The sequence below is a fragment of the Vulpes lagopus genome, chromosome 1, assembly GCF_018345385.1.
Source record: "Vulpes lagopus strain Blue_001 chromosome 1, ASM1834538v1, whole genome shotgun sequence".
Taxonomy (NCBI): domain Eukaryota; kingdom Metazoa; phylum Chordata; class Mammalia; order Carnivora; family Canidae; genus Vulpes; species Vulpes lagopus.
The window spans coordinates 23,589,183-23,615,998 of NC_054824.1; the positions used below are offsets into that span (position 1 = coordinate 23,589,183).

Below are 26,816 nucleotides of genomic sequence, written 5' to 3' on the forward strand. Positions count from 1 at the left end.
GGTTGGAAAACAGGGCAACACATTCCTCATTTCACGTTGGCTCTGACCGCACGTACCACATCTCCTCTGTGATGATGTACCTCCCAGACGCGTTCCTCACCAGAGATGATCAGTGGAAGGAACCTGGAGGCTAAAGAGCTGTGCTCCGAAGTCTGAGCCCAGTTCTGCTACTACCAGTGTGATCTGGGACAAAACATGTGTCAGCTCTGGGTTTCCCTAGGAAGGGAGGGTGTTGAGTTTCCCCTGGATGTCAAGTTCTGCGTTTATCATCTTGTGGGGCAGGGTCTCCACATTTCTCTTCTTTGCCGTTAAGCCCACATTTCCATAATTAGTCTGCATAGAATAAACCCTCCATGGATAGTGCAACCTCCTAATAATTAAGCAGAGCAAAAGGATTCTTCTGCATCCCCATAATTTTTTATTGTCTTGTAGCTGTGGTTTTCTGAAGCAAAGGCTGCAGTGAAGAGAGGATGAAATCTTTCTCTCTGCCAGTTCCAGGGTTCTCCCATGACCACTACCGTCAGCGTCAGCTTAGCTAGCATCTACTGAGTATTTTTGCATGGAGATGGCGCTAGGCAATTTATATGTATCTTACCATATAATCCTTATGACAAATACACACTTGTGTGTATGTATAGGACACATATAAAATCGAACGTTTGCTACATACCAGGTGTTACACCAGATACCCACAATACTCCGGTGAGGTGGATAAATGATTGTCAGTTAAGCCCCACAATAAATATCTTATCCATTAGCTCCGTTTTTACAAATAAGGAAACTGAACCGTAGCTAGTAACAGATGGAGCCGGAATTTGAGTCCAAGTTGTATGGCCTCAGATTCCTTTCTTAAAATCTCTCTGCTGGTGATTCTCCACATTCCTATGACATAACAGTCTCTGGGGGGGGGTGTGGGGGGTGCTTTTAAAATATATAGGTCCTGGGATCCCTCTGCAAACCAGCCAGAATGTCTGGGGTTGCAGCCTGCATTTGGTATGCTAATAAGCAGCCAGGATAGAACACATCAGATAGAACAGTTAGGGTTATTTGGTTGGGCAGTTACCTGTAGCTCCACAGCCAGCAGGCAACTGTCCTAGGCCTTGCATCTAGGCTGCTTACTGTAAAGCCAAATACCTTGATGGCACAATGGTCTGCATTCCAGTTAGTAATGTTGTCAACAGGGCTTACCTACCATCATGCCCACTTTCCCTTTCCTAGTTTAAAATCCAAGGCCATAGGGGCACCTGGGTGGCTCAGTCAGTTAAATGTTGCCTCCAGCTCAGGTCATGGTCCCAGGGTCCTGGGATTGAGCCCTGCATTGGGCTCCCTGCTCTGCGAGGAGCCTGCTTCTCTCCCTGTCCCATTCTCTCTCTCTCAAATAAATACATAAAAAAATCTTTAAAATAAATAAATAAAACCCAGGGCCACAAGTTCATCTAGAGACTTCTAAAGACTGTGTCTTCTTACTTGAACCAAAGTAATGATTTCCCACTTAGAAGTGTCAAAAGTTTACTTTGACTCATCACCATTACCACCTTTCACATAAGGTATTCTCTTTCCTCACTGAGCAAAACCTTTACCAGCACAGTCTAGGTAGGACAGCGGTTTCAAACCCTTGATGCATATTAGAATCATCTGGGAATCTCTGAGATGGATGATGAGCTCTGCAGATGCCTAGCTCCCACCCCAGACATTCTGATTTGATTGATATGGGAGGTGACCTGGGCAGTGGGATTTTTAAAAGCTCTGCAGGTGATTCTGATATGTAGCAGAGTTTGAAACACTGGTTTTTGACTTGGTCTGTAAGTTCACAGGGGTGTTGACTGTGGAATCTCTGGACTGAATTCACTTTTCACCTCTCTGACGGTGCTTACCTACCGTCTCCTTTTGCATTTTAGTTAGCATGATCAATTTGCATTAAATTCCACTTGGCTCACTACCTGACTAGGAATTCCACCTCAAGGTTAAATAACGGTTTCTTCTCATGGGTCATTCTTCTGCTTGGGTGCTTTGAGTGATACTGGTGACGTGACATGACTGTGAGCTATCTTTGTAAGGTTCTCAGACTCTTTGGACTCTTATCTTCACTGTGTGAAGTGTCTCTGTCTCTTTTGAAATTGAAACATGTTTATGACTTCAATACATGTTACCTTTTTCTTCCAGGAGCAAAGTAAGCACCTCTCCCACATAATGCTTTATAATAATAAGTCATTATAGGTCTTTTTCTCAAACGGTTGAGTGTCAGATTGACTACAAGGAGACAACAGCTGACATGCCCTGTGGTGCTTAACAGTTGATAAAATCTTACATAGAGAGAAAGATTGTGGAAAGTTGGAGATCACATAGGGAAGAAGTGACTCAGACTGTGCCCTCAGAGAGTTTAGAAAAGTTGGATTAATTTAACCAATTGGAAAATATAATGGGATTATAAAAGCATATTAAAGTAGAAGGGTAAATTTGTTGACAGGTTTGCAGATATATTTGATTAATCTAGAAATTCATTGTGCTAAGTACGTGCTAAGTCTTAAACTGAGATTTTTAAGGTGAGAGAGATGTTGTTTGGTGGGTAAGAGGAGACAAGCAATTTGTGAGCAGAACAACTTGCAGCAATAGCAAGGAGCTAGAGGGTGGAGCACTGGTGGCCACTGGGCCAGCTAGCCAGGCAGGTATGAAAGGTATAAACTGAGTATGGCAGGTAATGAGGAAAGATCACTGAGGTGGAGCTTGTTGGTGTGAGATTTAATAGCAAAAATACTTACGAAGACCTAAAAATGTGTGTGTGTGTGTGTGTGTGCATTAGAAGGCGTTCTGTTTTTCTTTGTGCAATTGTTGAAGTCCAGTTGGTCTGTAATTGTGCTGGTATTATGGACTGCCGAACAAGTCTGGTAGTTTGGGTTGGTTTTTAGAGGGTAGAGCTTTTGAAATTAACTTTGCTCCTTTAGGTTTAAAATTTTTTTCATTCTGATGTCTATGTCTTGCTGCTGTAATCCCCAAGAAAAGAAAAGGAGGTTAGGACGCCTCTCTTTTGAAATGTAAGGGTCAGAGTAGGCAGGGGGCTGTCACGGTTGTTTCTCTTTGTTCAGGAATTAGAACATGTGAGCAAGTGGTTCCACCCCTCATTTTGTGAGCTGTTTTCCTCCGAGATTTCCTAATTTTTCCCATGACGTTTCAGCCTGTTTCTTCACAAGATTGTGAGGCCTGAAAGACCTCATTGTTTTACAGGAGTGCAAGCTCGTGCACATTTGCTGATGTGGCCGGCTGGGGTCTGGGTGTGGGTGGGACATGGCTGAGGGATAATGCAGCCTGGAGAGTCTGTGAAACATATTCCTGATGGTAGCAAACACTTTTTGTTTACCAGGAGTTTACAGAGTGACTTTTTCTTCATGGACGGTGCTATACTTTTAAAATATATTTCACAAACTACTATCTTCCCCAATTGACAGAAATAGGGCTTTTCTTTTAGGCTAAGGGAAGTTTCTTAATGGCAAATCAGATTGAAATTTCACTTCATCTTCAAATAAATGCAAAATATTGTTCTTGTGATACATGCTCCTCGATGGCCTACTCCGGGTTTATGGAGCTCTTCGAGTGGCAGCCCTGCATATTCTACATGGCAAATCCCAGTCAGTGCATGCTTTTGAAGGTTAAAATATTAATTATAGTAGGAGAAAAAAAGCAATAGCAGAGGAACCCCAGCTAAAAGATAGATTTATTGAGTAGAGGAATTTGGGGTTTAATGCTAATAAGTTCATTTTTTAAATTTATATATTGTCTTAATGTTAACTGTTAACTTCCAAGGAATTGGGATCTATACTTGATTAACAGTAATATGCCAGTAGAACACACTACTTTTATATCTGAAGTAACATGGACATTTTCAGTCAGATTTACAAAATTCACAAAATTCACCGTATTTTTAAATGTTCTTAATGATAGCAGTGATCCTGGGACCTAAAATCAGTGTTGGGAGTAGATCACACACATCCCTTCACAACTCCTTTCTCAGTGAGTCATATTGCCAGCTTGAAGTCGGCTGTGGTGGGAGTATTTACACCATGGATATCAGCAAACACTACAAAGGGGAGCTCTCCACTGTCAGGGCCCGTTTTTTCAACATTTAGCCGTGTACCACTGCCCAGAGAGGAATTTAGAAGTTAAGGAGTCTTGGGGTGTCTGGGTGGCTCTGCTGGTTAAGCATCTGACTCTTGCTCTCCACTGAGGTCTTGATATCAGGGTCGTGAGACTTAAAAAAAAAAAAAGAAGAAATTGTTAAGGAGTCTTCTCCTGAGGCCAAGAATGTAGTGTTTCTACTTAGCACAATGGCCAACATGAACCATTTAAAATATTGGGGCACCTGGGTGGCTCACCTCATTGAGCATCTGCCTTCAGCTCAGGTCATGATCCTGGAGTCCTGGGATCGAGCCCTATGTTGGGCTCCCTGCTCAGTGAGGAGTCTGCTTCTCTCCCTGCCCCTCACTCTGCTTGTGCTCTCTCTCCCTCTCTCTCTCTCTCTCTCTCTCTCTGTCATGCGCTCTCTCTCAAATAAATAAAATCTTAAAAAAATAAAAATAAAAACCAGACCGTGTGGCTCCTCTGCCCAAAACCATCTCATGGCTCCCCATTTCACTTGGAGTAAAAGTCTCACTATGGCCTGAAAGTTGTCCATGCTCTGGCTGCCGTCCCACTGTCTTTTCTCACCCCCACCAGTGTCCTCCTGGCACTCATGACCAGAGCCTGCTCTCTCCCCTGTTTCTGTTAATGTCCTAGGCCCTCTCTCTTTCTAGGGTCATGGTCCTCAGACTTAGTGCATATCACAATCTCCTGAAGAGTGGTTAAGACAGACGGTGGCCGCCCCTCCCCACAATTCTGAGCCAGTGACAAGTTTTTAGGTGAAGCCAGTGATCCTTGATCCACACTTTGAGACCCACTGTTCCAACCCATCACTTGATTTACCTCTTACCTCCTTCAAGTCACTGACTCAGTTTCACCTCCTCCTGACCATCCTATTAAAAATTGCAGCCTTCCTCCTCCATTCTATTTCCATTTTTTATCTTGTACCTGTCACTTTATAAGAAATAACTTATTGGGAAGCCTGGGTGGCTTAGCAGTTTGGTGCCTGCCTTCGGCCCGTGGCATGATCCCGGAGTCCAGGATCGAGTCCCGCATCAGGCTCCCTGCGTGGAGCCTGCTTCTCCCTCTGCCTCTCTCTCTGCATTTCTCATGAGTAAATAAATAAAATCTAAAAACAAAACAAAGCTTATTATGTTTCTTGTGTGCATTTAAAATCTCTACCCCTATCACCACTCCCCACCCCCTAGCCAACTAGACTCTAAATTCCAGAAAGGTAGGGGTTTTGTCTGTTTTCTTCACTGGTATATCTCAGATTTTAGAACAGCACCTGGCACATAATAGGTACTCAGTAAATATTGTCGAGAGAATCAGCAAGTGAACAACATTGAAAAGTGAATAATGTATCTCAGATTTGGGTACCAGCTGCTGTGATTCGAACTCACCAGAGAATCTTAAAACGGTTTCTTCAGTACTGCTTAGCAGCTTTACTGCTTTTAGGATAATGAGGGGAGTGGTATCTGCTTTTGGCTAAAATTTAGGAATGCCCTGATGATCCTTAAATAGTAAGTGCACCAAATTGCTGCTCTTAGATTTACATCTTAACCTCAAGGGCCGTAAACCAGTAGTCTTCAAATTCTGGTCTGCAGAAGTTTCCTGGAGATACTTGAAGAGCTCTGCAAATGTTTAATTTGTATTTCATTTTTGATGTATTTTAAACAATTTTGTATAATCATAATAAAAACACATGCATACTTAAACATGTTACGTATGAAATTTTAAGACTCGGGACCACCAAGGTATTGAATTGGACTATCAGGTTAACCTTAAATTGTTTTTTGCTGTTTTGGCTTATATATTTGAACTTCTTATAAATTAATCATTGATGAGGAAGTTCAGTACCAGTGTTTTTCAGATTCCAGGGTGATCAGGAACTGAACAAGCAAATTTCTCTTGTTCAGCATATTTAGCATACTAAATTTCATGGCAGGCAGAGCTTGGGTGTCTCTGTTGAGTGTAGGTTTCTATGTGGATTAATGGCTAGTTGTACAAGAAGTAAACAAAGCATATAACCCATAATGACATACATTCTGTTACAGGGTTCTGTATACCCACCCTACATTTTGGATGCTCCTTGGCTGACTGTTAAAGAAATCAAGTAGTTGTCAGATTATGTTTAGTGGCAAAATATGAAATAAAAAAATCTTAACTACTGCATTTATTTTTCCAATCCTTTGTGTTAGTTTGAGGCATACTTTGAGATAACAAAATGAATTGCTAAAGAACTGCTATCATTTCCACTATAACTGTCCCTTGCTGTTTCAATCCATTCATCTCCAGAAAATGGATAGAGAAATTTCCCACAGTGAGTTCCCATAGAAAGAAAAGGATACAGTGTTATTTGTGTCCATTTGGTTTCTAAGTTGTGTATACAAGTAGTAAGTGCAGCAGATAGCAAAACATTTATCTGAAAATTTGTCTGAATCTGTTTGGTCCATGAGTTTATAGAGCAGGGATTCAGGCAGCAAGTGATATCTGTAGTTACCTTTGAACATCAGGATTTTCTTGATACAGTACAACCAAATACAAAGACAGAAATAAATCATAAGCTACATCAGTTTAAAAGTCAGTTATTTCTTTTTCTTGCCTGAGTACTCTGGGTAGGCCTTTGAATACATTGTTGAATGAAATTGCCAACAGTGGTCATCTTTTTCTTGTTCCTAATCTTAGAGGAAAAGCTTTCAGCTTTTCACCATTGGATACGATGTTAGCTGTGGGCTTACCATATATGATCTGGATTGTGTTGAGGTACGTTCACTCTTTATCTGCTTTGTTGTGAGTTTTTTTTTTTTATCATAAATAGATGTTAAATTTTATCAAATGCTTTTCTACATCTCTTGAGATGATCATATATTTTTATCCTTCATTTTGTTAATGTGTATCATATTGATTTATGGATATTCTTGCACCCCTGGCATAAATCCCACTTGATCATGGTGTATGATCCATTTAATCTGTTGTGAATTCAGTTTGCTGATATTTTGTTGAGGATTTTTGTGGTTATGTTCATCAGGGATATTGGCTTATTTTTTTGTGGCATCCTTGTCTGCTTTTGGTATCAGGGACTCTTAGTATATGTTTGGAAGAGTTCCTCCCTCTTCTCTCCTTTGCAAGAAGGATTTATATTAATTCTTCATTGAATGTTTGATAGGATTCACCAGTGAAACTATCTGGTCCTAGACTTTGGTTTCTGAAAGGTTTTTGATTATTGATTCAATTATCTCCTTGCTAGTTTATTGGTCTGTTCAGATTTTCTGTAACACCATCATTCAGTCTTGCTTGGTGGTATGTTTCTAAGAATTTATCTGTTCTGGATTGTCCAACTTGTTGGTCTATAATTGTTCAGTGTAGTCTCTTATAATCCTTTGTATTTTTGTGTTACAACATTTCCTCTTTCATTTCTGATTTCATTTGAGTATGTGTTCTCTCTCTCTCTCTCTCTCTCTCTCTCTCTCTGGTGAGGTTAGCTAAAGGTTTGCCAATTTTGTCTATCTTTTGAAAGAACCAGCTCTTAGTGACATTTTCTGTTGTCTTTTTAGTCTCTATTTCATTTATTTATTTCTGCTCTAATCTTCATTATTTCCTTTCTTCCACTAAATTTTGGGCTTCATTTATTGTTCCTTTTCTGTTTTCTTGAAGTGTGATGTTAGGTTGTTTATTTGAAATGTTTATTGTTTCTTGAAGTAGGTATTTAGCACTGTGAACTTCCCTCTTGGAATTGATTTTGCTGCATCCCATAAATTTTGGTATGGCACATTTCCATTTTCATTTGTCTCAAGGTATTTTTAAATTTTCTTTGGATTTTGAAAAGACCCATTGGTTGTTCACTAGCATGTTGTTTAATCTCTACATATTTGTGAATTTTACAATTTTATTAATGTAATTAATTTCTAATTTCATACCATTGTGGTTGGAAAAGATGCTTGATATAATTTTAGTTCTCTTAAGCTTATTTGTGGCCTAACATATGATCTGTCTTAGAAAATGTTTCATGTGCACTTGAGAAGATAGTGTATTCTTTTGCTTTTGGATGGAATGTTCTGTAAATATCTGTTAAGTCCATCTGATCTAACATGTCATTTAAGGTCAGTGTTTCTTTTCTTTAAGATTTTATTTATTCATGAGAGATGCAGAGAGAGAGACAGAGACATAGGCAGTGAGAGAAGCAGGCTCCCCAAGGGGAGCCCGATGTAGGACTTGATTCCAGGACCCCAGGACCATGACCAGAGCCAAAGGCAGATGCTCAACCAGTGAGCCACCCGTGCATCCCAAGGTCAATGTTTCTTTATTGATTTTCTGTCTGGATTATCTATCCATTGATATAAGTGAGGCATTGAAGTCCCCTACTATCCCTATATTGGTACCTATCTCTCTCTTTAGGCCTGTTAATATTTGTTTCATGTATTTAGTTGCTTCTATGTTGGATGCATCAGTATTTACAAATGTTATATCTTTCTGTTGGATTGAGCCCTATGTAACACCTCTTTTTGTTGTTTATTTCATTACAGTCTTTGATTTAAAGTCTATTTTATCTGATATAACTACAGCCACTCCAGTTTTCTTTTGGTTTCCATTTGTATGAAATATCTTTTTCCATCCCTTCATTTTCAGCCTATGTGTATCCTTACATCTAAAGGTGTCTCCTGTAGGGATATAGATAGGTCTTGTTTTGTTATTCAGCCACTCTTTGTCTTTTGATTGGATAATTCAGTTCATTTGCATTTAAGAACATAGTAATGGAAGTCCCAGCCAGAGCAGTCAGGCAAGAAAATGAAAAGAGGCATCCAAATTGGAAAGGAAGAAGTAAAACTGTCACTATTTGCAGATGACATGATATTATATGTTAAAAAAAAAAAAAAAACCTAAAGAATCCTTCAAAAAACCTTCAGGGCTAATAAACAAATTCAGTAAAGTTGCAGAATACAAAAAATAAACTGTCAGAGAAACTAAGAAAACCATTTATTTACAATTGCATCAAAAAGAATAAAGCACTAGAGATAAATTCAACCGAGGAAATGAAAGACCTCTGTGTTGAAAAACTACAAGACATTAGTGAAAAAAAATTGAAGAAGACTCACATAAATGGAAAGATATTCCATGCTCACGGATTAGAAAAATTAATATTGTTAAAATGTTCATACTATCCGAAGCAATATACAGATTCCATGTAATCCCTATCAAAATTCCAGTGATATTTTCCACAGAAATAGAACAGACAATCCTAAAATGAATGTGAAATCACAGAAGATCCTGAATAGACAAAACAGTCTTGAGAAAGAAAAACAAAGCTGGAGGCATTCTGATTCCTGATTTCAAACTATATTACAAAGCTATAGTAATCAAAAAGTATGGTATTGGGATAAAAACAGATAGATCAATGGAACAGAATACAAAGCCCAGAAATAAACCCATGTATATTTGGTCAATTAATTTACAATAAAGAAGCCAAGGCTAGGCCATGGAGAGAGGATGGCTATGCAATAAATGGTGTTGGGAAAATTGAAAAGCCACATGCAAAAGAATGAAACTGGACCTCTGTCTTACAACATACACAAAAATTAACTCAAAATGGATTAAAGACTTACATGAAAGACCTGAAACCATAAAACTCCTAGAAGAAAACACAGACAGTAAGCTTCTTGATTAGGTCTTTATGATGATTTTTTGAATCTGACAGCAAAAGCAAAGAGAAAAAAAGCAAAAATAAATAAGTAGGGCTACATCAAACTAAAAATCTTTGGTACAGCAAATCAAACTGTCAACCTACTGAAAGGGAGAAATGAAAAGGCAGCCTACTGAAAGGGAGAAAATAATTTGTAAGTCCTATATCTGATAAGGGGCTAATATTCAAGATATTAGAAAGAACTTCTATAAATCACTAGCAAAAATAGAAACCCACAAAAACAAAAAATAATCTGATCAAAAAATGATCAGAAGATCTGAATAGATGTTTTTCCAGAGAAGACGTATGGATAGCCCACAGGTACATGAAAACATGTTCAGCATCATTAATTATCAGGGTAGTGGTAATCAAAACTATAATGAGATGTCACTTCATACCAGCTAGAATGGCTGTTATCAAAAAGACAAATAACAAGTGTTGGCAAGAATGTGGAGAAAAGAGAATCCTTGAATACTATGAGTGGGAATGTAAATTGGGCCACTATGGAAAACCATTTGGAAGTTCCTCAGAAAATTGAAATAGAACTACTGGATCATCTGGCGATTCCACTTCTGGGTATTTATGTGAAAAAAGCAAAAACATGAATTTGGAAAGATATCTGTACCACCATGTTCATTGTGGCTTTATTTACAATAGCTAAGATATGAAAACAACCTAAGTGCTTATTGATAGATGAATGGATAAAGAAATTATTATTTATACATGCACATGAAATATATTTTAGTGGAATATTATTCAGCCATGAAAAATGCAATCTCACTATTTGCAACAACATGGGTGGACCTCAGGGACATTATGTTAGGTGAAATAAGTGGGGCAGAGAAAGACAAATCTTAAAAAAAAAAACATACAAACAATCTCTTGATAGGTAGAAAAACTGGTGGTTGTAAGAGCTGGGGTGGATAAAATGGGTGAACTGTTTACTTTAAATAACAAAAATTGTTTAAGTTAGTAAGCCTACTGTCTGAAAGCCCCAGTCCCTTCTATCTCTAAAGTTCCACTGAACATACTATAGGGAATAGTTATAAGTTATACTTTGTGGAACAATTTGTAGACCTTCTTTGACATCCTTCTAGTAATATACTTAACACTTCGTTGTAGTTTGTTGTCTGTCTCCCACACTATATCTGAGCCCCTTGAAAGGAAGAATTGTGTCTCATTCTTGCCAATTGCTGGCATTACCTAGCAAATGGTGGATGCTCAGCATGTGTTTATTAAATGACATTGCATTCCACAGCAGAGGGAAGCAAGCTTGAAAGGAACAATACAACCTCATATTAAATACACAATTAGCAACTTTCTACACTAAACACAAATTTTAGCACTAAATAAGCTATTTGACAATTACATAATTTTTTCTTTTATCTCTCATATATAGTCATTTGTAGTTTTATGAATTCTTTCTAGAAATGTTTTTTGACTCTGATCCTTCCATGCCATCCTTCTGCCATGCCATGCCTGTTCTCAAGTGTCCTCCTTCTCTTTTCTCTTGTTTGGACTATGGAAGCAGCCTGCAAGCCTTTCCCAGACGTAGTCTTCTGTCTCCTCCGCACTGTTGCTGTCCTCAGCAAGTCCTTTGGCCTTCACTCCCTATAGGATAAGGTGTAAACCTTTGCTGTCCAATTCAGTATCCACTAGCTACACATGGCTACTAAGCTCTTAAAATGTGACCAGTCCAAATTGGGATGTTATAAATATAAAACCCACACTGTATTTTAAAGACCTAGTGAGAAAAAAGGATAAAGTATCTCACTAATAATTTTTATATTGACTACACATTGAAATGGTTATATTTTACATAAATTGGTCTAAATAATGTATCAAAATTAATTTATAATAAAAGATTAATTTCTCCTGATTCTTTTTATTTTTTTAATGTGGATACTAGAAAATTTGAAATCATGTGTATGGTTCACCAGATTTATCTATTGGTCAGCGCTAGCCTTAACTGTATCATGACATTTAAGGTTTCTTATAACCTGGCCTCAGATACTGCTTTGGCCTTGTATCCCAGCTCTTGCTGACCTCCTCAGAATTTCTCAGAACTCCCAGATCTCACCAGGTCTATTTATACTTGTGGGGTAGGGTTTTTTTCTCATATTCTGTTCCCTTCTAAATGTTCTTCTCTTTCCTTGTTAGCTTTAAAAATCCTACTCAGATTTTTAGGACCTGATTTAATTGTCCCATGCTAGTGAAGTTGTACCCCATTTCCTCCTGAATTAGCCACTTCTCTCTGTCGCAGGCTCTTGGTACCTCTCTTATTTTGCTTACCTTGCTGTGCTGCCATGATGTGTCTTCTTAACTAGGTTTCTCAAGGGAAAGGCTGCCGCTTATTCCTACGAGGGCAGGACCTCGTGTCTACTGGACATTTAATTGACATTTCTTAAATTAATGTATCAATTAATTTAATCCTACTGCTGCACACACTGCTCTTCTTACATATATCCAGCCTTGACCATCTGAACCATTGGCCATGGAAAAAAATTGGATGTTGAGGTGGACTGTTGTAATGGACCTCTCAGACATGACCCCAATTTGATATTTTTATGTTCAATAAAATGGCCTCTTCATCCTCACTGGATGACTTACAGTAATTAAAAAATTATATATTTGAACTTATGAAATCTATGGATATTATACAGACTGAGTATAAAATGACAGTATAACATGACATTTTTACTATTTTGTTTACAGGGGTTTCATAGAAGATATTTTCAATTGAAGATTCCACTTCTAAACAAGATTGAAAGTCACTGTTCTAATCCTAAATTTCATTTACATTTCTGTCCCAAAGTTTTCCTAGTTTCTAGTGTCATGTGAATTCATATAGAGTAAGACTTCTCAACTCTGGCTGCACAAGAGATACAACTGGGAAGCTTCCAAAAATACCCATGCCCAGGCCTACCCCCAAGGGTCCTGCTAGAATTGAGCTGGGGACAGAGGGCCCAGGCACCAGTATTTATGAAAAGCATAAATATCTTGTAATAAGTTGATTCCACAAGTGCTTAGAGAGCCAGGTAAACTATAAAAATGTGGAAGTTTTTAGTTGATCATTTTTCTTTCCTTTTATTAAAGAGACTGTGAATGAAGGTAATGTGATGTTACTCTTAATATATGATTTCAGGGCCAAAAACAAAATTTATTTAAACCTAAGTTCTGTGGACTATTCCCTAAATTGTCTGAAGTTAAAGTTTCCCATTTCGGTCATTTTCTAGAACCTACATGCAGCAGAATTTTAATGTTCCTTATTAGTAGAAGTAGCTAACAGTAGTATCTATTTTAGATCATGGAAGGAGGACTGACAAGGGCAGTGGGAATAAGAAGTTTGCACAGGTAGTAGCCTTCCTAGCATCCTTGTTAGCCTGAATAAACAGTTCTCCCATGACAGGACCTTCATAGCCCTACCGTGTTGATAAAATCTGACATTCTGCTTAATCACTTTTTAATGATATTGTTCCTTTTGTTCCTGGTATGTGCGAAACTAATGCCTTTTTTAAGGTGTGAGAAAGAATAACTTTAACTTCCTAATTCAGTAAAACGGGCCGGTGATGCACATATAATTCTTGTGGAGACAGGAGAAAAAAATACCTAATTTCTATATTTTCATACATTTTTAAAAAGTTCTAAAGTACCGAAAATCTTGAAAAGAAGAAAATCTGGGATAAATACTCTGGTGACATGGTAAGAAAAAATCCTATGAACTCTGACAGCATGTTCCATGTCATTGGTGTATACCATTAAAATGTAAATGTAAGTAAGCATAAGTTTTGCAAATTAGCAATTTGTTGAAATGGCTGGCTCTTTAGGAAAGAAAAAAAGAAAGAAAACTACACACTTGGGGTGGAATCCTTTAGGGCATAAAAAGGGATAGAATCCTTTAGTTAACTTGGTTATTTGCAGTCGGTGTGTCATCTGTGTGAGACTGATGTCATGCAGATTGAATGCAGAGGCAAACTTGGTGTGTGTGTGTGTGTGTGTGTGTGTGTGTGTGTGCGCGCGCTTGCTTTAAAGCCCCACTCCCAGAATATGAAGTGAGTGTGAAGGGCACCACAACAACCCCTGGATCTGTCAAGAATGTACCTATTTTTAACAAACTGGATCAAGTGTCAGCACTCCATAGGAGATGAAGAAGGGGGTAGAGACCGTGTTCTGCAGATTGAGCGGATGGTAAACGGCCCTCTGGCGTGTTTACAATACAGCTGTGCATTCTTAATGGCTCTGCCGCTGCCATGTCAGGTAAAGTTTTCTTTGCACGTGATGAATGGCAGAGCATTCTTTAGCAGGGGAACCAGAGGAGCTGGGAGGAGGGAAAGGGAAGGGAAGAACGGAAAAGAGAGAGAAAAAGAAACACGCAGCTCCAGAGGGAGATAGTCTGTGCTTTGCAGTTGCTTGTGTGGATAGAAACCAGATGGTGAGCTGGAACACCCGCTTGGCTATCTGAGGAGCCAAACATATGGTTAATGGTCGGGAGAAATAGCTTTCAGAGCCAGGGCTTTGCTGACTGCTTCATATTACAGATTGTTACAGTGTGTCATTACATTGCCAACCTAAGTGCTTAATACCCACTGCGGGCGCTGGGCATACACTTACAAGAAGGACTTTTAGCTCTTTGCTGGCTCTGAATGCCAGAGTGACATCATAGGGAGGCTTAAAATGTCTGGTGTTGGGAGGTAGGGAGAAGAGTAATTTTGTAGTGGAAACAACATTTTTTTGCTAAGCCAGGCCTTCACTCCACTGAACTCTGCTGTTTTTCAGAGAACCTTTTCATACAAGAATGAATCTGTGTGTGTGTGTGTGTGTGTGTGTGTGTGTGTCTTTCTCTCTGTCTGTCTTTCTCTCACACACACAAACACGCATACAAGTTCTGAAACAGAAATCTAAAACACAGGCCATACCCGCCCCACCCCCAATGGATTTGACAGCCCCCTTTCACCTGGAAGCCACATCACTGCACTCACAGAGCCTGCATTTGAAGTTTCTGTTTGGGGAGCTTTGGGCAACAGCAGGCCTGTGTTATCTAAGGAACTGCTGAGCCCATTCATCTGCTTTTCACGGCCCGCTTCCTTTTATTTTTAGCCAAATCCGTCAGGCCTGACAGGCGGGTAATTCGAGCCAGAGAAAGGGCAGAGCTCCAGGTCCTTTCCACAAAGCAATTCTTCTCCTCCCTCCTGGGAGGGCTCCAGACTTGGCCTGCTTCAGGCAGATGGATTTGTTGAGTCATGTGAGATCATTTACACAAAAACACAGTGAGGCAGTGGAAATTTAAAAAAAAGAGAGAGAGAGAGAGAGAGAGAGAGAGAGAGGGTGGGGGAAGAGGAAGGAGGAGGGAAGCCAGGGGGAGTGCGTGCTGCCGTGGCTGCTGCGGAGCATAGGAATTTTGCAGCGAGGCAGCTAGACTGAGGAATGTTGTAGATTCATTTGTGTATAAGGTAATGTCTAGTTTACACAGCGGGGTGGAGCCAGGCTGAGGAGGCTCCTCGAACTGCTCGCCTGTATTTAACAGCAGAAGGGGGTGTGGGGAAACTTTTTTTTTTTTTAAATTTTTAGAGCAACGCCCACCAAACAAAGACCACACTGTTGACAACATTGGGTTCCAGTAGCAGTAAACTACCAACAGAATGGTTTAGAGAAAATGAGTTTGCTCTGTGATGTAATACAAGTTTGCTTTGTCCTGACTCCAGCATGACTGAGGCAGCAAGGGAGGGAGGAAAGGAAAATTGGAACAGGGCTCTTGGTTAATGGTTTCCAGAAATTATTTAGCAGGACTTGAGTGGAGGGAGGAAAGTGGGATAATGTGGAGAATTACTTCGAGGTGTACCATAATTGCGGTAGGTAAAATAAAGTCATTACTATGGCTTCCTTGCTCAAGAGGAATTGAGCAACGATTTTGAAATGCCACAGAAGGTATCATTTTTCCCTACCACAGTATTCCTTTTCCTCTGGCTTCTGGAACATTAAAAAAAGCCCAACTCTTGCATCATGGTAAACAGTATTAACAGTTAGTGAATCAGTTTTGTTTACTTTTTATACCACAAGCCTCTAAAACATTCCATTAAAAAATTGTCTTCTGCTCATTCATGAAATTCTTTTTCTTCTTCAAATGTGCTTACATGCATTAGCCGGGCATAGAAGCGGGTTTTTTCCTTCTTACGCTGGACTAATAAAAGAGTTCATGAGAGAATAACAACTGGGTTATCTAACCGTATGTTATTATGACCAATGTAGTGAGAGCATGCTATGTGGAGGAAAGAGAATATTTTGAAATAGGTTCAGAAAATTAGAAATGGGAGAATTTCAAAATGTACACCATGATTATTTTCACTGTGACACATTTCTGCAATTCTGCATTTATTTAGAGTCCTACTACGTACCTGTTTTCCTCAGCCTCCCCAGCACCACCATCACGGTAGGTCACCATCACCACAGTTCCTCATACTTGGTTGATATTGTAGAAGTTGAAACATTTTGCCACGTTTTCCAGACCTAGATATATTCTGATTATATATATGGCTTTAGTAATCATAGAACTTGGCTCATAAATTCCTTCTATGAATAGTCACCGCTGAGTTATAATAGTAAGCACTCAATCACACCTAACAGTGGTGCTGAAAATAGTCTAATCTAATATCGAAGCCACTCCACTCTTATCCAGGCAGCTCTAATGACCTAACTTTGCATAGGTAAAAGACAGTTTTCATTTTTTTTTTGAAGAATTTATTTATTTGACACAGAGAGAGAACACAAGCAGAAGGAGTGGCAGGCAGCGGCAGAGCAGGGAGCTCCATGCAGGACCCTGGGATCATATCCTGAGCTGAAAGCAGATGCTTAGCCCACTGAGCCACCCAGGTGCTCCTGTTTTCATTTATTCTATTTGAAGAGAAAATTGGTAAATTTTGTGGTTTTTAATTGTGCACATTTTGACTATAGGATGTCAACATTAGTTATGTGATTAAGAGTTGTCATTATTTTGGGTGACCCAGACTGCTGAACAACAGTATCTACAGTGAAGACTTAAAAATATAGCAATGACTAGATTTTCCTTAGGGCTCTGCATGAGCCCTGTAATATTCTTGATATTTTTTTTAAAAGCATATTTGTCAGGGGATCCCTGGGTGGCTCAGCGGTTTAGCGCCTGCCTTTGGCCCAGGGCGCGATCCTGGAGTCCTGAGATCAAGTCCCACGTCGGGCTCCCGGCATGGAGCCTGCTTTCTCCCTCCTCCTGTGTCTCTGCTTCTCTCTCTCTGTGTGTGTGTCTATCATAAATAAATAAAATAAATATTTTTTTTTAAAAAAAAGCATATTTGTCACAGAAATTTAGTTAACACCTTATAACTCAATGTTAAATGTATGTTGCTTAGATAAATGTGGTCACCGTAAACATCTATATGATCTGGGATTTTCTTTTCATTTTGAAATGGAAGCTTTTTTGTTTACAAGTTCATTAAAAACTGAAAACTGTTTCTGTAAAGAAAAAAAAGATTTGCCATTATTTTAAACCTACGCACATCCTTGAGTGTTCCCTCTGCATCAGGGTTTCTTGGCACTGTTGACATTTTCAACTAAATAATTCTTTATTATGGGGGCTGTTTTGTGCACGGTAGGATATTTAGCAGCATCCCTGGCCTCTACCCACTAGATGCCAGTAGCAGTCTCCCCCAGGCATGACAAAAAGAAAAAAGAAGTCTCCATGCCTCAGAAATGTCTCCTGGGGGGCAAAGTCACCCTGGCTCAGAACCTGTTTCTGCTGTATTCTTATTTTGGTTTGGAAGTTTCTTTACCTCATGAGCTGGGCACTCAGTTACTTTTGAGATCCAATTCAAGGATATAAAGTAACATTTTCCCTCCTGCCATTTATCCTAAAAGGGGGGGAACCCCAAGTTAGGTCAAGTTTTCCAAGGCTCAAGCTAGGGTATTTTGGGGGGAAACTTTTCCTCCCAGAAGACCTAGAGTTTTGTCCCACAGAGCAGTCTCTCTCTCAGTGCTGGCCTTGGCAGGTGGAACCCTTCAGGGCCGCGCAGCGACTTTCCCAGAGCTGTTCAAGAGGAAGTGGCCCCAGCGACTGAGCTTGGGGATGTTGACATAAGAAGAAAGGGAACTTCTCTGCAGGGACCGGAGCAGAGAGCCTAGGCCACAAGTTCAGTGGCTCGCTGCAGGCTCTCCGCCTTCATATCCAGCCCCAGAAAGAGGGAAAGGCGGCGACAACAGTTCTTTCTTTGGAGCAAAGCAGACATCCTCCCCATCCCGATGGCTGTGGTCTCAGAAGCTGGAACTCTCGTTAAACCAGGAATGTGGAGCTCTCCACAGGCTAAGGCAGGCATAAATTTCCTCTGTTTGTTTTGTGAGGACTAGTGTCGACTGCTGTAATGAGATCAGAGGATACCCCAGGGACAAGGCCTCCAGGTCGGCTGCTGGAGCCGTTTTCTGTGGCTGTTCTCTTGGCTGCTGTGGAAGAACGCAGTGACTCCACCGACCTCGGTTATGATGGGGGGGGGGGGGGGTGGTGGTGGTGGTTGTGCCCTCCTTTCATTCCTTGCCATCTTGCCTCTCCGAGGCTACCAGAACGTCAGCGTGCAGTCATCCAGTTCTAAGTCATGGAAAAGCTCGTGTGAGGCAGATTCCTTTCCTCAGACCTGAGGACGGACCTGGTTGTGTGCGGGAAGTGCGGTCTTGCACCGGAGCTGACTTCCTTGGGAAACTGCCTGCACTGCTGATGCTGGCTGAGGGTTCGTTTCTCAGCTCCTGGGCCCCCCTATGCCCTTCCTCACCCGACATTGCTGTGCTAGGAAGAGTTAGGGTATGAGTCACAACAATGTAGCGTATGCTACAAAGGACATATTTCTGGCTCTAGCCTGGATTATAGCCAATTGGCCATCTACAGGACCCTAAATATAGGCAGAGTTGAGTTTAGAGATATCCCCAAACTACATATTTCTGGCACCATAGTTATAGACTGAGCTGGTTCAGCGTGGCCCACTTCTAACCCCCTCTGCCCAAGCTCTTCCGCCACCCCCACCCCCAATCCCTAGGTATGTTGGATAAAAGAGAACATAGAGAGAACTTACAAGGGAAATTCCCATGTGCCAGAAGCCATTGATGCCTCAGGCCTGTGAGTGATCCAGACCTGGCCAGATTCTAGGGGGTGTGATGGTTTTACTTCCATGGGAGCTGTTTGCCAAAAGGGGCAAGTAGAATTGCCCTTAGAGTCTGTGTTGGGCTTTGAGTTTGTGTGTTTAGGGTACAGTGATAGAAGATGGAAATCCAGGGTTATGCCATTTGAATAGCTGTGGGGTCTGCAGTTCACTACCTGCACAGTATAGGAACTTCAGTAGTTTTGACATAAACACTAAGCTGGTTTGAGAGCATTAAAAGCTGTAGAGTCCTGGTAGAAGCAAACACTAGGTCCCTCTGGAAAGGTTAACAACCCAGGACGTGATACAGCCTCACAAAGAACAAGCCACACTAAGGAGAAGCTGGTGTATTGGGAAGTACGGAATGAGAGCCTCAGGAAAGCAGAGGTTAATAGTAAATCCCTGAGACTGCTTTTGACAAGGGCCCGTCCTGCCAAATTGAGCTTCCTTCTGAGGATTAATGAAAGTCCCCTCCCAGAGGAACAGGGCATTACGCCCGATCTGACTTACTAAGCAGATGAGTTTCAGTTGTAAGCACCAGCCCCCAGTAAGGCAATCGCCCCTGCATTACACTTGTCCTCAAGGTATTCTTGAGAATATTTAAATTCCTTCATTGGAAACCTTCTATTGGAGAGATAGCTGGTCTCCTTGAGCTTCTGTAAAGAGATACCTTTCTAGCGATTTCCCTTGCCATCGGTTCCTTTTCAGTGGGTCATTCTGAAGTAACCTGCTAACTAGGCTTTCTATTAAATTATTTTAGCTTCTCAGCAAATCACAGGACATGTGTTTGCCTAAATTGTTAAGCAAACCCCTCCAGGGAGAAGGAAGCCGGGATTGTTTGAAGGTGTCTGGGATTCTTTCAGAATAATATCAGAGAAACCCAGGTAGTCAGGCATGGCTGGTAAACCATCTTAGATGAATACGGTTTGGCCTTCTCAATCCATGGTGGACAAATGGATAGGGGATTTCCTAGAGCTCTGGGCAGCCACCAAGTACACCCCATGCAGTGACACGCACTGTTGACAGACATGAACTCAGGATGCTGAAATGAAAGCATACTCCTTTATTTATTAATAGGGTGATGAAATCTCTTAGGTGTAACTTTTTCTGCTGAGGCATGCAGAGGGTACCAGAAAGTACCCTCTTGACTTAAAAAGCGATGCCATACATCTTAAGAGAAAATTCTTCAATCTTTTATTCTTAATTTGGACCTGTTTTTTTTTTTTTCTTTTAGTCTCAAAATGTTCTGGCCAAATGAGAAGTAGATATACATTTTGACATTAAAGCATCAGAAGAGGATAAGTGGAAATAGGCTCAATCGGTGCCAGATTTAAGGAAGATCTTCCTGAAAGTTTGTCTTAGTTAGGGCTGCTATAACAGAACACCATAGACTGAGTAGCTTGAACAATGGTTTATTTCTCACAGTGCTGGAAGCTGGGAAGTCCAAGATCAAGATGCCAGCCCATTTGGTTCTAGTGAGGGACCTCTTGCAGATGGTTGACTTCCTGATACATCCACACACGGCAGGGAGAGGGGAAGAGAGAAATTGTGCACACACATGCAGGTTCTCTGGTATGTCTTCTCATACTGGCACTAACCCCATCATGAGGGCTCCACCCTCATAACCTCATCTAAACCTAATTACCTGCCCCAAAGCCCTGCCTCTAAATACCATCACATTGGGAATTGAGCAATCTATGATTTTGGAGGGTATAAACATTCAGTCTATAACATTATATAACAACATTATAATTGCATTTTGCATATATTGAAAGCCTACTGTGTGTAGGGTGGTGGGACAGGTGCTGACTATTTGGGCATAAAACAGATAAGATATCTTCCTTTGGAAAACATAGAATCCAGTAGGTGGTTGAGAGGTAAACTCCTACGTGCAATTACATGCAGAATGAGGTAGTGCTGAATGGTGATGGGAAACAGAGGAGGGGAAGGACTTCATCTCTTAACACCATGCATTAAATACTTTCCTCATGTTACCCCATTTAATCTTCAAAATAATCTTAGGACATATAAATAATTTCCCCCCATTTTCTGGGTAAAGAGATAAAGACTCAGGGAGGGTTAGTAACTTACTGAAATCACATGCAAAGACACAGAATTGATAACTCAGATGGAATGACTTAGCTCCCGAGTTCTACTTTTCCCACTCTCCTGGAAGGCTTGCTGCACCATGAAGCCATAGCACTATAGCCCTGGAGGGATCAGGAGACAGAATGGGAGCCCCCAGTCCTGGAGATTTAAAGAAACAGTCCCATGACTTACACAAAAAGTGTATGATGGAAGATACAAACTGGCGGACCAAATCCAACCCCAATTTTCCTTTTTTTTTTTTTTTTAATTTATTTATTTATGATAGTTACAGAGAGAGAAAGAGAGAGAGGCAGAGACACAGGCAGAGGGAGAAGCAGGCTCCATGCACCGGGAGCCCGATGTGGGATTTGATCCCGGGTCTCCAGGATCGCGCCCCGGGCCAAAGGCAGGCGCCAAACTGCTGCACCACCCAAGGATCCCCCAACCCCAATTTTCCAAAATGGTAACATAAATTGCCAACATTGAACAAGCACATGACTTTACATAATCTCTCCATTTTCTTTCCTTCTTGATTATCAGAAGCTCAGGGAACATGTACTTGTTCCTGTTTTTCTGGATTTGAGTGGCAGCCTCTCCGGGGATCCCTGTCTTCATTGGGAGGGAATGACAACTCATTGTCTTCTCTGGCCTGCCCATTCCTTCATCTTATTCTTTCTTGACTCCTGTAGGCATCTGAATCTGTGTCCACTGGTTTAGATAGTCACACAGGCAAGAGGAGTAGGCTGAGCCAGGTAACCCCTTGGGAGTTCTATATTGTGCCTTTAATTAAGATATTCCTAAATTACTGAGGGACTAAAAATGATCTTTTATAGAGTGATAGCCCTGAATCTAAACATTTGATATCGTGTATGATTTCATGAAGTGGAGGAAGCCTTCAACACGTGTGCCAGAAGTAGTCCTTTGACAGCAATGGACACACACTATCACTTGGCACTCTTACTACACCTTGTTTAGCTCTCAGGGCAATGTTTTTGTGCCCCCAGCACTCTTCTTTATAATTTCTAATCCTCTTATTTCCTCTTCCTTATCACAATTTCTTGTTGAACCATTGGTCATATGCTAGTTGAAATTTCGGAACACTAATTTTCAAATTGTGTTACTAGTCCTTGGGGAAGAAGGCCTCTAATCATGCTTGATGGTAAGATGCTCTCATCCTTCTGACTTGGGTTGGTGGTTTTCATGGCATACTGTGAAGGCAGGGCATGAGGGCAAGGCACAATGGCAAACATTGCTCATTCTCTTAGGGCAGAACTGTGTCATGGCATGTTTGCTGCCTAAATGTGCGGGTGGCAAGGACAGCAAGGTCCTGAAGAACTAGAGACATATGTTTGCTGTGACTTTGAGGATGGAGAAGGGCCTTCCGGGAGTTCCTCAAGGAGCTCTGCTCTGATTCCTCTGCTTCTCCAGAAAGGAAGGAGCCAGCTGTGTGGGAGCTTTGTGTGCATTTGGGGAATGGGACGGGGTCTGTTTGTTGCTTGACTTTTGGATCCTTTAATCCCAGCACCGTGCTCCTTAGTGTGGAAGAGAGGAATTGGACTGTCTGTAAGAAAATAGTCTTAAGTGTATCCAGTCCTGTACAAGGATTCTATCCAATTGAAGGTTGTCAAGATTTCACTTCAGAGACATGTAAATTACTCCAACTCATAAAAGCAGGGGTTGGAGAGTATTAGAGATGTATCTTTCATCTGTTTATCAGATTTTCCAAGCTCCTAAGTCCTAGATTTAGAGAATTTCCTGTAGAGTTTTGTCCTCTTACCTTTCCCCCCTTTCTCTCCAAACCCTGTTTGTGTCTTTATGACTTTGCTTAATTCTTCCTCACAAGTTCTTAGGTCCTCATGCTTGAGCTCTCTGTCCACCTAAGCTGCTGGATTTGGTGGTGGGAGGGAAGAAACAAGAGGCTGTTCCACAGACTGATGTCAGGGTACATTATATCTAAAAGCCAGCAAGGTCATTAACCTTGTGAGTGACCTGCTTGCTCCTAGGGGCCTATTTCCCATAGGAGTGCCTGAGCAACCCAGCTCTGTGTTATATAACCAAAGCCTTCTAGAAAGAATGTCTTAGAAGGGGGTGGGAGAGTTGGAGTGGGGAGAAAGCCCAGATCATCATACTCCGTTCTATATTGGCAGTATTAGTTGCATTTTCAAAGGCCAAAAAATAACACTACACACACACACACACACACACACACACATACACACACATACACATACACACAGCCCTTCGACATATTTAAGAGTGTCAAGAGTAAGAACAAATACTCTAAAGAGTACTCTCGTTAGCTAAAGAGACCAGAATAAAGTTGGCTTATGCTGTTCTCACCATACCCCTATGGCACATTATCAGTGATCCAGGGAAAATAGACTTCTCTCTGTGGTAGGTGGAGGCTGATGGTAAATAAATAGTGGCGAAACAGGTAAGCCCGGTCTTAACTCTACTCCGGCTCCACTTGCTGACACCCAGAGAAGCTGTAGGATGCGGTGCTATCACCAGGAGCCTAAGTCTCTCCGTCTCTTCTGTCCATGAGGACCTGGCTGGTGAGAGGCACTTGTCTGCATCACTGAACCTGTCTCTAGATACCTTTGCTTACCTGCCCTTTCGTTTTCTTCTCTCTTTGTAGCCTTCATCTTTTCTGTTCATTCTCTCTTTGACCTCTTATTCTTGCTCTGTCTCTACTTTTCTGCTTACTCACACTTCTCCCCACCTGGAAAGATGAATTACATTTCATTAACCTTTCCGGAGCCCAAGGTTGACCACAGGCTTTGTTTCCCATGGAGCCAACTCTGTTAGGATCAACTGAGTGGAAGTCACACTTTAGCTTCTGTGATTGACTTTCTCCAGGCACCCTTTGAAAGGTATCTGTACATGCCTTTTGTTTAGTATCAGAGGAATCCAACTTCGTGAACGATTAAAAAGAAACACTGAAAAATAGAATAAAGAAGAAAACTCCCTTAATTCCACTATAGTAACATACATATCTTTCCCCCAATACTTTATATTTAAGATGCAATTTCCTTTTTTAAGCTCTGTATTTCTCTAAGCTTCTAAATGGAATTGGCTGCAAAACAACCAGGTCCTCTCTGTTTCAAAGGAGATTTAAAGTACTTGGTACAACAAGGCCAGTCTTTTTGGTTGCTGGCCAGAAGCAAACTGACCCAATTTCTAAAACTGTCATCTGTATGCTGAGGTGTTTTTGGTTAATGATGGTGTGTATGGTGTGTGTGTGTGTGTGTGTGTGTGTGTGTATTAAGAGAGATCTCTCATTTGTAGGCTTTGTGCATATTTTAATTCCGTAGTATCTTGAAATGAAGCCACTTGCAGCCCAGGGTCTACTGCCTATGACAGCATGACTAAGAATTCTGAATCTGGTTTCCTAATTTAAAAAACTACCCCTCAGGTCAATATCAGTACTATCTGAGAGCACTAATATAAAAGTGTATTGTACAGTTTTGAGCACTGTACGGCTGTAAGATATTCTTAACAATATTTTTCTAAAACGTTTACAGTCCTGGACATTAAGAGATTTTCCTTTTTTAAAAAACCGCAGAGGCAATTTGCAATGATTGTCAACATTGTGTTTAAGAGTCAACATTATGAGTCTACATCTTCCTAGGCTCTGTGAGTGAGAGCAAAGAAAAAAAAAATCTAAGCGTAATATTTATTAAGAATTTTCTATGTGACTAATATTTCCCTCAATGAGTTTTTATTTTGGCTTTGTTGTAGAACCAACATATGTGAAAATGACAAGACCACTTAGAATGGTGGGGGGCACAGGGGAGGATCCATAATTATTTTAGTGCAGACTGTATATCTAAGATGTGAGGGAATGGGGACTGTGGCATGATTGGAGCTGGGTGGAATTTCCTTGGGGAAATTATGTTCAAGAATCTTTGTCTGTTTATTATTATCTTCTTGTGCCCACCTTTCCTGTGTTGATACCAATGTGTACATTTTAATGGAATTGTGATATCAGGCATCTATGCAAGGCATTCGGACAAGTTTCCCAGTTAAGTGCTGGACCGTAGGTTTTAAGTGGATTGAATTTCATATCTTAAAAAGGAAACAGCATGTATAGAATTCTACTTTATCTTTTTAAGATTTTATTTATTTATTCATGAGAGACACACAGAGGCAGAGACACAGGCAGAGGGAGAAGCAGGCTCCCTGCAGGGAGCCTGATGCTGGACTCAATCCCAGGACCCTGGGGTCACGACCTTGAGCCCATGGCAGACGCTCAACCACTGAGCCATCCAGGCACCCCTAGAATTATGTTTAAAACAAATTTATTAGCATCTGCTTCTGGAATTCAAAGTAAAAGTTTTATGCATAATTTTCTTTCAGTCACTGTAAGATTGGTTAGGATTAGATACTGAGTTTTCTTGACTTTGAAGTAGCAATCGATTACAGTCATACAAGACGTCAAGTATATCAAGTAACAAGGGGTGTTTGGATGTGTTTAGGCTACAAAGTCAGAATTCCAGGGTCTCTCTATGCTGTACATCATTCTTAAAATATGTTATTACTATGACTTAATGTGGTATTTTCTTTGGAATCTATGTGTCTCAAATAGCCGGGGAGTGTTCTGCAATTTTGTCTCCCTATCTTCTGATTTGTAAAAGGAATTTAATAATATTATGTTCACAGAATTGTAATGTATGTGGGGTAGGAGTTTATCTTTTGAAAATAATAAATAACAAAGTCATTTTCTTAATGGTGAAAGATGTTAATATGGGGAATATAGCCTTGGACTTCTCTGTGTCCTTGATTCAGCAGACTTGCCAGGGCCTCTTGTCATTCCCCACTGTGCTAAGAACTAAAGGTGATTATGATTAGTGGGATTGTGGTTACTTTTTTCTTTTCCCTGTAAAATTTTCTATATTGCTATTATTATTAAAAAGAATATTTTAAAGCACTGTGCTTCCTTTTAAACCTGTAATCCCAGTCTTTTTTTTTTTTTTTTTTTAACATTTTATTTATTTAGTTATTCATGAGAGATACAGAGAGAGAGGCAGAGACATAGGCTAAGGGAGAAGCAGGCTCCCTGCAAGGAGACTGATGCAGAACTCGATCCCAGGAAACTGGGATCACGCCCTAAGCCAAAGCCAGACGTTCAACCACTGAGCAACCCTGTACAGGTGGCCCTGTAATTCCAGTGTTTATGGAAAGGTTCAGACATATAAATCCTTTCTAGATGTAACCATAAAAAGTAACATAGAAATAAGATGATTACAAGGAACCTTACAATGTTTGGTTTTCCTCTCAAATTCACCCATACACATTTTCCAAAGAAAAGACTAATCTAATTAAGTGGTTGAAGATATTTTCTTTATTTTTCCTTAATATTTGAAAAATTAAGAACTCTGGAGCTATACCTTAACCATTTGACTCTAAAATGTAATTCAAGTGAATCAGATAACCTTCTTAAAGAACCAATAGAAAAGCATGGATAAAAACATGGACTCATTCCATCTGAGGGGATGTTGAATCACCTTGTTCATTTGGCTCATGGAAAACTGACCTCCTGAATTCCCTTATGGTAAGAGCTCTGTGGAAGGTCCTATCTATTAAGCCCTGACAGTGGTAAAGTCAGTCTTCAGCAAATGCCTGTCTCTTCCTTTGTAGGCAGTGAGGAAGGCATTGAGGTCTGGCATGAAGTAAATACTGCTCACATGCTAGATCTTTTCCTTTTTGAAGGAGGTCAAGCCTGAGCAGGAAACTTTTAAATAACTGAGCTCTGGCTTTTTGATCACTATGTCCTCAGTACCCCACAT

The 26,816-nt window shown here is 40.5% G+C and overlaps 1 protein-coding gene across 7 annotated transcripts in view; it reads left to right on the forward strand.

Moving 5' to 3' along the window:
- Nucleotides 1-26,816, forward strand: part of BACH2 (BTB domain and CNC homolog 2) — a 357,223-nt gene that overhangs the window by 70,727 nt on the left and 259,680 nt on the right. The window contains exon 1 of one of the 7 annotated variants that reach the window (XM_041766578.1): nucleotides 13,813-14,047. The exons of the other annotated variants lie outside the window; for them this stretch is intronic. The gene's annotated coding sequence lies outside the window, so the exon portion shown is untranslated. Of the gene's footprint in view, nucleotides 1-13,812; nucleotides 14,048-26,816 lie in introns of those variants that run through there. 7 annotated transcript variants of the gene reach the window in all.